General features: G+C 40.2%; 1 pseudogene; it reads left to right on the top strand.

The window, feature by feature from the left end:
• The first annotated feature begins 574 nt into the window (after window positions 1-574).
• On the top strand, window positions 575-5,947 carry LOC120569452 (annotated as a pseudogene).
• The last annotated feature ends 6,053 nt before the right edge of the window (window positions 5,948-12,000 follow it).

A 12,000-nucleotide genomic window follows, 5' to 3' on the forward strand; every position in this document is an offset into this window, starting at 1 on the left:
CATTGGCACATGAGGAACAACAGTTTTAAGTTTTGTGTCCATCGGAATAGCCATTGGCAAGATACAGCCATTCCTGTTTCCACACCCACCTACAGGAAGTTGGTTCTCCATAACTTGCGCATTGTTTTAGCTTTCACAATTCTTTTAATAAATCTTTGTTACGAGGGTCCTCCGAGTCTGTATGAAAGTTTTTGTGCCGATTGGACTCACGCCTCAGGAGTAGTTAGACAGAGTAGGTTTCCCACATATCAATATTTTGCGGATTAAACAAAATTAAAACAGCGCCATCTAATGGCCAATTGCTGCCAAGTTTGGCAGAGATGCAAATTCTGCCATGAGAAACGACCTTGTCAAGTTTCGGGCCAATCGGAATAATTGTTGCCAAGATAATGCAACTTCCTGTTTAGACAGGAAGTTGTAAATACTGGAAAGATTCAAGAAGATTGAAAACACGGCCTAGGACAAGTTTGAAAGAATGTAAAACACATGAAAAATGCATAATTAAAAATCGCCGACTTCCGTTGAGCGGCTAATGAATGTAAATGAGAAATATGTCCGCAGTGATAAGAGCAATATGTGTATTAAATCTGGTGAAGATTGGAGCAACTATGTCCAAGTTGAGGCCTTCCACGCATTAGGGGCCTATGGAGCCCGCTTACAGGTATGAGCCAAATCGCTGCACAGTCTCGCAAAGCTCCCAGGTGTTTTATGTGTGCCCAATTTTTGTGAGTTTCGTGTATATTGAGGCCCGTCAAAAATGTTCCCAAGGGCTAAAACCAATTAGGGGCGCTATAGAGCAACCATACCACTTTCAAGCCTAAATGTGTATTCAGATGAAAGAGTTTAATATTCTGCACATAGCTGCAACATTTTAAGAGTTTTCGTGCATCCTAAAGTCCTCAAACAAGTGTTCGTAAAATGAAGATTATTGCACGAAAACCAAGACTCGGAAATTTTTGAATTTTGTAATTTTTTCTAAAAATAGCTCCATGGAGTTCAAGATGAGACCTATGTTCCCTCAAAAGTTGGTATATTAAATTATTACTTTTTCGAATTAAAGTCACGTTAGGGGCTATGGAGCCCCCTGGCAATACCCGGCCCAATCACTACAGAACTTTGCAATTTTCACCAGTTGTGACGGCAGTGCAATCTTTGTGAGTTTTCGCATGCTAACCCCTTCAAAAATGCGAACAAAGACTCCGAAAAATAATAATCTGACGAAAACAATAGGTTCCTTCCTTTCAGTGCTAAAGGAACACCTGCTGAGTTCAACGATACCTCACACAAGACTCCATGTCATACAGTTCATTAGCTGTGAAAGGGAGCGTGGCTAAAGCATAGGGGGCAGGTCAAACCATCACCAATTAAAAAGGAACTCTCTGCTGAGTTCAATGATACCTCACACAAGACTCTACGTTAGATGGGTCAGCATTTATGAAAGGGGCGTGGCTTAAACATAGGGGCGGGCCAAACCATCACCAATGAATAAGGAACTCTCTGCTGAGTTCATTGATACCTCAAACAACGGTTAACCTTAAATGGTTCAAATATTATGAAAGGGGCGTGGCTTAAGTATAGGGGGCGGGCAAAACCATGACCAATGAAGAAGGAAGTCTCTGCTGAGTTTAATGACACCTCACACAAGGGTCTACATTAAACGGGTCATTAGTTATAAAAGGGGGCATGGCTAAAGCTTAGGGGCCGGGTCAAACCATCACCAATGAAGAATGAAGTCTCTTTTGAGTTCAATGATACCTCACACAAGGGTATACCTTAAACGGTTGAAATGTTATGAAATGGGGCGTGGCTTAAACATAGGGGGTGGGCAAAACCATGACCAATGAAGAAGGGAATCTCTGCTGAGTTCAATGACACCTCACACAAGGGTCTACATAAAACGGTTCAAATGTTATGAAAGGGGGCGTGGCCTGAGTAAGTGGGCGTTGTTAAAGTATAGGGGGCCGCTCAGTATCACATGTAGACCACACATTATAAGTTTCATGTAAATCGGATGATGTTTGTCATATAAGGCGCATTTCCTGTTGCCAGCGGGGGGCGCTATAACCAAAAGTCAATTTTGGCCTAAAGGTGTCCTCAGGCCTGGACCCTTGTCAATCGTGATAAATTTCGGGCAGATACGACAACGTACACTCAAGTTACAACAATTTCTTTGTTCATCGCTAAACACTCAAAATGGCCGCCACGCCACGCCCACACCGTCTGACGAAAAGTTTTCATTGTTAAGGTGTTGGGATGGTACAGACCAAGGTTGAAGCCCATCGGATGAAATCTCTAGGAGGAGTTCGTTAAAGTATAGCACCTTGACTTTTAGGCCTACTTCCTGTTGCCACTAGGGGGCGCTTTGACTTTAAGTAAATATCGGCCTTTATTTGTCCTCAGGGTTGGACTCTTATGAATCCTGAAAAGTTTCGAGCCAGTTGGACAACGTACACTCGAGTTACACCCACTTCCTGTTTCGGCGTGTAAACGCACAAAATGGGTGCCCGCCACGGCCACGCCACGGCCAAAAACTTTATATTTTTTTTTAACAACTTTTCATCTTTAACATCTTAAGATGGCACAGACCGAGTTTGAAGTTGATCGGATGAAATCTCTAGGAGGAGTTCGTTAAAGTACGACATGTGGAAATGGCCAAAATCACACTAATTTCGAATTTAGAAATCAAAATGGCAGACTTCCTGTTGGGTTTAGGGTATGGCTCTAATGAAGTTTTTTGTACATCTTGACATGCTACATATGTGTACCAAGTTTCGTGAGTCTACGTTAAACGCACTGCAGGGGCTAATTTTTCTTAACTTTCTAGGGGGTGCTAGCGAGCCATTTTTGTGCGCCTATTCCCGAAACCTTTAAAATACATACATTTTCACCAGACTTGATGCGACTGCCAAATTTGGTGAGTTTCTGAATATGTTAAAAGAACACGCCGACTTATTGAGACTTTAGCTTATTCCGTATCCCCAGAGTTAGCAAGTTCAACAATACTTTCGCTTATCTCCGTCGTACGGCCGTAACGCTGTCTCGACGGCTCCAGCATTAGTTAGCCCAGCACAGATCCTGCAGGTAACTGGTTCCAACTAGCCTACTGCTCCAAATTGTGAGATAGTGACAAAATAACACCAACATGTTCCTATTTACATGTTGTGAGATCACAGCGCGTGTACAACAACGCGTAACATAGAACCAGCCATCTTCTAACCGTAAACAAACCGGGAACTATATTCTCAGACAGGCTTGCTGCGAGCATATCACTCTGCCCAAGTACTATATTCTTCTACCTGAGAATATAGTTCCCGGTTTGGTTAGGGATAGAAGATGGCTGTGTCTCATGTTACGTTGTTTTTTGTACACGCTGTGACTCTACAAATCACAACATGGAAATAGGAACATGTTGGCGTTATTTTGTCACTTATTCGGAGCAGTAGGATTACTGGAACCATTCACCTGCATGTTCTGTGATGGGCTGATGCTGCTGGAGCCGTCAGACAGCCTTACAGCATGCACGGAGATGAGAAGGGTATGTATCGACTTGTCTAACTCTGGGGGTTACGGTGAATAAGCTAAATTCCCAATAAGTCGGCGTGTTCCTTTAAGCCCATCAAAAAGCCAATTAATTTGCCCTAATAATAATTCCTTCAGTTTCAATAGGGCCTTCGCCTCTGTCGGCGCTTGGGCCCTAATAATCAATGCATTCGCGAAGAAGAGTAAAATTACTGACAGACAGAGTGGTGTCAATCTTGCCAGCGTCCCCGTTACTAGGCAATATAGATTTGGCCAATATGTAGTATGTACTATGCAGTATGCAAACAAAAGCAAAAACTGCAGTATGCCAAAAATACCCGGATGTCGCATTGATTCATAGAAAATCTCCAGTATGCCTCAGACCAGTCCATCTCGCCTACTGTATCCCACAATGCAAAGTGTCAGAACACTCACAATAACCCTGGCTTACCGTTGTGGCCAACAGCTGGAAACGTTTTACAATTTTTATTAGCTATTTGATCACTAAATTCACTTCTGAGACTTTTTATATTTATATAGTGGCCTCTTTGAATTTGCCACCCTGTTTTATATTTACATCATGCAAATCTGGTCTGAGTTCTCTGGTGTGCCCTCTGGTGGAATCCTTTAGTAACAAGTGTAGTACATGGGCAAGTATGTGAACAGTTCCGTTCACGATGCAGCATGTTGTCGTATTGTGGGGTTAGAATATCTTGGGCCTGGGAACTCTGGGCTTGAGTAAATCGAGGCAACACACACACACACACACACACACACACACACACACACACACACACACACACACACACACACACACACATAGTCAGTGTGTAACACAGCGTAGCTCCCTTTGGACCCTGTGTGTACAGGTTGCTGCTCTCAGTGTGACAGCAAAACAGGATAAAAGTTCAGCTGCTGCCTTAGTCTGCTGTAGGTCAGGGGAGGGTGCTGTGTATTATTCTAAAACCTACGTTTACATACACTGATGCAAGGACTTCTGAATATCTTTCTGACTGTATTAGCTGGACAGCCCACTGGACTTATAGAACACCATATTTTCTGTTGGTTGATATGTATTGATTTTTCAGCTATTAGCTATTATTGGGATATGAAAGTGGGTAAATTTCAGACGGATTGCAATTGCGAAAGGTCGTATGGAAATAGTGCATTTAAATCACTGTCATCTGTGAACCTTGTTAACCTGGATACATCTTTTCTTTTATTCAACTTTGTTCAATGACAAATGTGAGGTTGCTTGTAAATGTAATTCATAAGACACTGACCTTTTTCCACCCCTTGTCTATCTGAAATGTGTTACCTATGCTGAATATTTTCAGGCAGAATTGTTAGAGATAGTGCAGTTTATGCAACTCACATGCATGCATGCTTATTGCTTCTTGATAAAGTGTTAAAATAGGAACACTTTAATCTCATTTACTTTTTTCCTCCATCACTCACTACTCTTCTTCCAGCTCTTGCCTGTTGTTCAGACACGAACAGCAACACAGCCTGAATCCTTTGTATTTTCAGTTCACTCTGTTTGCAGACTTTGGGCCCCTCAGATATCTGTTCTTCAGTCTGTGTTCGTTGCTCTACATGACTGTTGTCTCTGCTAACATTGTCATTATTCTGACAGTCTGTCTGGAGAAGTCTCTGCATCAGCCCATGTATATTTTATGCTGTCTGTCTTTTAACTCTCTGTACGGCTCGCCGCTTCTTCCCCAGGTTTCTGATGGACATTCTGTCTGACACTCATTTGATCTCACGTCTATTATGTTTCATTCAGATATATGTTAATTTACACCTATGCATCATTTGAGCTGACTCTTCTAGGCATCATGGCCTATGATAGATTTGTTGCTATTTGCCAGCCTTTACATTATCACAGTAAAATTACATTTAAGATGGTAACACATCTTGTGATTTTTGCCGTGCTCCACCCTGCAGTTGCCAAATGTTGCTGTCTCTTCCTTACTGTTCGATACCGTTGTGTGGCAATAAACTGAATAGGCTTTTCTGTTCCAACTGGCCTGTGGTTCTGCTCTCCTGTGTGGATACAACTCTGAACAACATAGTAGGTCAGTTTGTCACGATAACAACCATCTTCATCCCCTGTTCTTTGTCCTGTACACCTATCTACGTATTCTGCTTGTCTGCAAGAGAAGCCTGTCTAAATTCAGAGGAAAGAAGCGCTCAGACCTGCCTGCCTCACATCGTGGCATTCATGACCTATTCTTTCTCTCTCTTCTGTGAGCTGTCATTGACTCGATTTGAGGCTGATAAAATGAACCGATCATCACAGTTGTTTTATCTTTAGAGTATTTGATGATCCCCCATTAATAACCCTCTAGTTTACGGCCTGAGTCTGCCTCAAATCAAAATAGTTATTTTTAGATTTTTGAAGAAGGGTCCTGCTGTGAAAGTTTAAGACTCTGCATGAGTGGCAACGATGAAGCTCTAAGTCACAACATATGCTTATGAAAATGTTTAATACATCTGTTTGCCATCAATTTTTTTTAAGGGAATCTTTGAAAAGATATCATCAACCTGAAATACAACATTGATATTAACATTGCAGAAGTTGTATATGCATGGTTCAATTCACAGGTTAAATTATGTTTGAAACTCACATTGTGGGTTTCTACAATGTTAATAGAATATTCTTTTGTCTATTTCTCATGGATATATGTTAAAGCACATGTTAGAAAATGTATTGTGTATGTGCTGCTTTTTCACACAGATTGAACTGTCAATAAATATTGTGCCTTTGATATCATAACCTAGAAAAGTGGTGTCCAGATTTTTTTTTTTACTTCAAGGACCCCTAAACTGATGCATATTAGGCCAAAGACGCCCATTTGAAAATATTTCATTCCAGGGCCGCCCACCTGACAGATTTTTATCGTTTAGGATATTTTATTGTAGAAAGTGTATGAAATCCATGATCTAGATAGTCATGCATTTGTTTTTGTGCTACTTATGGATGGAATTATACTGACAATAATTATTCTCCCTTTTGCTGGGGACCCCATGGAACCCCCACTTAGGGAAACACTGATCTAGAACAAACTAGAATTGATTACAGGTGTGTTTGGTGAGAATTTGGTCTCAATATTTTAACATTGTATGTTACACTGTGTTTATTGTTTTAATATTATTTTGTGGTCTGTTGTGAATCACTTGCCCTTTGTTATTATAATAACACACAATTATAATGACATATGAAGGAATTTATGCTAAAAATGTGACCGATGACCAGTCTGGCCCTAAAAAGGCCAGACTTAACCCTGACTCCAATTCTATGGTCGCTACACCCTGAATAGTGTTCGTTTACTGGTAGATCAGAGAAATAAAACTCAGGATTCGTTCAGTTAAAGTTATAACGAGCTTTAGTGATGAATGATATTGCAATCTACAATTACGTGTACACGGATCAGATACTACAAAACAAGTCTAGCTTTCTCCCAGCATCTGATGCCCGGCTAACTCAAACCCTTACTCTTTAACCATTTCTGTCCCATCTTCTGGTGGGCTATCATCAGTTTGGATACAGTCCGGGGCCTGTTTCACAAAAGCAGAATATATAAATCCAGGATAACTGATAAAGCCGTGGACCTAGTCTAATTTGTGCATCCTGGCTTGGTGCGCTTCAATGGCGCAAGCCAGGCTGAGGAGGAGCGACTAGGTCGAGCCAGGCTGAAGTAATTCAGATAGATGGGCGTCCACGGCTTTCTTTAAAAGACCGCGGTAGGTCGACCAGATTTACTGATGCCAAAATGGAGAATACGCATTGTACATACTTTTATACAGAGTGAGCAGCAGCTTCTTGTGGAAGTATGATATCATGAAATACATTATCTGTATAAAAAGAAAAGAAACACGGCCGCTGTAATGAAACAGTGAGAAAGCGTGGCAGACGATCACGGACCGACTGAATGCGTAATTGTAGCCTAAATATATACATTAACTGACCACGGCTCTGAATTGAAACCGTCATAATCATACCATTCAAGGATTAGGCTACTAATCATTTGCACAAATTAACAGTTGTTCTCTTTGCCTTAAAAGTAAGCAGAAGATAATGTTACTCAGGAAATTTACCATAAAGATCAATTTTCTACAACGCTAGAATATGATGTGAAATATCTCTTTCACTCTGTTCCTCCCTCTCTCTCATGGGCTAAAATATAAATGTCCTAAGTCATATTATCTTCCACTGCTCGCTTTTAATGCAAAGTGTACAACTGTTCGTTTTTGGCCAATGACAGTGACTCATTGAATGGTTTCAAGTTAAGAGCAGTATTTCATAAATGTATATTTTTTAGACTATAATTCAGTCTTTGTCCACTATTGTCTGCCACCTTTTTTTCTTTTTTTTTATTTGATAGAGGACGAGTTTCCTTCTCTACATATTATATGCCTTGCCGCTCCGTATATATACGGACATAAGAAAATAAAGACACTAAAGAAATTGGACTCTAAAATCTAGAAACTATGAAGATAATTAAGTGATAAATTCCATGCACACTGTAAACACGAATAGAACAGAGTATATTCATCTGTTATTCCCCCCAGCAAAATATAAGGTCAAAAACCATTGAGGTGTCCCCTTCCCTGTTGTCATGAATGTACAGTAGCCTACATCACTAGATAGTTACTGGTCCAGTGAACTAAGACTATAATTTGGGAGGACTGTACAATTAGGATATGTTCTTAAAATTGTACAATCCTCCCAAATTATAGTTCCAGTTTACTGGACAACACAAATTGTGTGCTAAGAATGCCAAATACAATGCACATGGAAGCGGAAAAATATGATACTTATTGTTAAAGAATAAAAAAAAATTAATCAACCAAAATAATTCAGGGTGCATTGGTCAACTATAGAAATACACAGCCCTGTATGTATTGCCCTTAGTAACAGACTTCATTTAAAACCACATTTGAAATTGTATCAGGCTTTTCTAATTATCTCAACAACTGCCATAATATATTAATTAAACTTCTTAACTTAAACAATATGAACATCAGTCTTCATACAGCAATATAACAGTAATAATGTCACTTGAATTATTATAAAAATAATGGTCACAACTTTAAATAATAACAGTACTTAAATGAACAGCAATATGCACCTGTTAGGTGCATATTGGCCCACAATAGGGTAAAACCACTGCTGGGTGATCAGAAACCCTCCAGGATTAAATAAATCCTGGCTTGCTGTAGCTGGTCGGGGGCAGGCTAGCTGCACAGAATAAATCTCCATGGTGATTTATGTGCCTCTGCTTTCGGAAACCGAAGTCAAGGCTTAATTCATCCTGGATAACTGGGAAATCCCAGCTTAATCCCTTATCTTAGTTTTGTGAAACAGGCCCCCGATCTTCGCGCTCCAGCCGGGCTAACACTATGTAGCACAATGTATGAAAACGTTACCGTTTCGGCTTCTCCCATTCTTCAGGTCAAATGAGACAAGGCTGTTATTGTTGGGATTTGAATACCTGTGTGTTCTTAATCTTCTGCAGATTTAGGGAGATGGTGACGGGGCGCCAAGGTCATTTTCATACCCTGTGCTACACTTCTCGCTTGCAAAACACTGCACCATTGTCGGTCACTGCCTCCTCCGGTCAGAGGACACCTTTCTCAGTTCCCAATCATTCCCCGGGTGCCAATATCCCATACTCCCTTTATAATGTCTTATCACTTTAAAACCAGATGGCCTCTCATAACCCAGAGAAGCAGAGACGACAAGGTCAGGTCATGAACTCTGAAACCTCTCCACTTTATTCTCACCAAATATATTCCTACACATAGGATATAGAATAAACAAGACAGTCTACAGCCATGAGTATGGAATCAGATGTGTGTCAATATAATCAAACAAAACATCTTAAAGCCCATCTTGCAGAGTTTCTAACACTTTTGTGCAATTTGCTTGTTGGTAATAAACATTTAAACTGTTACCCAACAACATCAAATACAATGGATATCACAAAATGGAATAAAATACGAAAAAGTAGTACTATTTGTATAGCGCTTTTGCAATGATTCTCCTTTCCCCACAATGCATTGCATTACGTCACGTTGGAGAGACGACAGACGAAAAGCCCGCCCCCGGTTCACTGTCTATGGTCACAGTTTCTGCCACTTGTCTTGCAAAATATGGCTTTTGGTCTCGACCAGTCCAGTGCTTTATTATGTGTATAATAATATTGGAGGGAAAGTGAAACAACTTAGACGGGGATGCTGTCGGGCTTTCGGAGTTTCTATGTCGCCCATGTTGTCAACATAAGACGTGGTGTTAGTGCCCTTTTGTACCATACTTGTATTGAATTAAATATTAAGCTTCGCCCTAAGATAGGTGTTTTTTGTAACGTTACACACAAAGCTAAACCGGCTATAGTTAGCCGTATGTTTGCTAGCGGAATTAGCTAATGTTGCATAGCCAGCCTGTAACTCCGGCAATCGGCAGTAGTTTTGGCGAAGCTAACCATAAATAACAAAAGCATCACGGTTTTTTGCATTTTTAGTTCACATACAGTACCTGGAAATGCCTTACTGTGCTGAAATAGAAATATATAATAAACATGAGAATTTCAGTTTTGGGCACGCACTATCTTCAGCTTTCGAGTTTGTTATGACGTTATTAGAGAAAAATATCCATTTAATTTTTTCCTTTTCTGTGACAAAACACAGAAGATAATGACAAATACACTTTAGAAAAACAATAAACGGTTGGGTTTAGTAAAAATACATTGGATAAGGCTTAAAAAAAGAAAAAAAAAAAAAAGTTAAAATTGCCGTGCGGGACACCAAATGGCGTATTATACGCATTTTCAGCTATCCATGTGTATATCTACGCTGTATACAGCAGATGTAAACATACCCATCACGGTTTCCCGCACGTGCGTCGGTTATCGCGAGAATGCAACATACTACACGTAGAACGTCACACGCCTCGTTAAAAAAATAAATAAATGGTTGGGTTTAGGAAAAGAACACAGGGAAAGGCTTTAGTAACAAAACAGTGACAAAAACACGGAAAATAACGACAAAACACGCTTTAGGAAAATAATAAACGGTTGGGTTTAGGAAAGAAACATTGGGTAAGGCTTAAAAAAAAAAAAAAAAAAAAACAGCTGAAAAATCGCCATGCGCGGGACCCGAACCCTGCTCTCCTAGGTGAAATTCCTGTGTTTTCCCATGTTCCTTTATACTACTTCCGCTATGGCGGAAATTCAACCTTGCAATGTAGGTCAATGCCGGGCCGATTTGCGTTGATATACACGCTAAAATGGCATTGCTGTCTTGATAAAACGCCAACGCGATACAAATTGAGCGTACAAACAGTACAGGCCAAAAGTGGAACACCTTCTCATTCAATGCTTTTTTTATTTCATGACTATATTACTTGATTCGCATATAAATGAATCATAGAACACATGTGAATATATAACAAAAAGTGTGAAATAAACGAAAACAGCCTATATTTTAGATTCTCAAAGTAGCCACCCTTTGCTTTTATTAAGGGAAATAATTCCACTAATGAACCCTGACAAAGACACACCTGTGAAGGTAAAACCATTTCAGGTGACTACCTCATGAAGCTCATTGAGAGAACACCAAGGGTTTGCAGAGTTATCAAAAAGCAAAGGGTGGCTACTTTGAGGAATCTAAAATATAAGACATGTTTTTAGTTATTTCACACTTTTTGTTAAGTACATAATCTCCATATGTGTTCATTCATAGTTTTGATGCCTTTCAGTGAGAATCTACAATGTAAATAGTCATGAAAAATAAAGAAAAACGCTTTGAATGAGAAGGTGTGTCCAAACTTTTGGCCTGTACTGTAACATACCAATTCATGAGATCAGTCTGCATTTTCAGCGGTAGCTTGCTAGCTCGAAAAATTATTGTTCGTTTCCCATAGCCACAGGATTTTCAGAACAGCAACTATTATGACCCCTCCCTTCCTGCCTGCTGTGGCTTCATTGGCCTCCTGCAGGAGCTGTCAGTCTGGGAGGTTCAATCAGGTAAATAGGTAGGCTGACACTCGGTAGGCCTCAAATTAGGCCCTCAACCTAATCTATATCTGCCAGACCTGTCACATTTGTTTTGCCATTTTTGTTGTAGTCAACATTAATCCAACCAGTCTTCACCCATCTATACACAAAACTCACCACTGATTCCGTAGTTCCACCACACGTCATGATTCGGTAAATAGTTATCTTTTTGTTAAAGTGATGGTTCGGAGTAATTTCACCCTAGGGCTTTTGCACCATGACCCTCGGCCAAACAAACCCCGCAGTTTTTTCACCTGGTCGACTATTGGGCGAAGTTAGCGCTTATCAGCTGAATAGCTTAGCGCAGGGCAAAATGGATTCAGGTTTGTACCCCGGTAAGTTACCCACTAATAATGCCGAAATGATACCAAATTTCTACACTAGTACAAATAGGTTATGCACTCATAAAAAGATGGATTGG

Source organism: Perca fluviatilis, chromosome 12, assembly GCF_010015445.1.
Source record: "Perca fluviatilis chromosome 12, GENO_Pfluv_1.0, whole genome shotgun sequence".
NCBI lineage: Eukaryota > Metazoa > Chordata > Actinopteri > Perciformes > Percidae > Perca > Perca fluviatilis.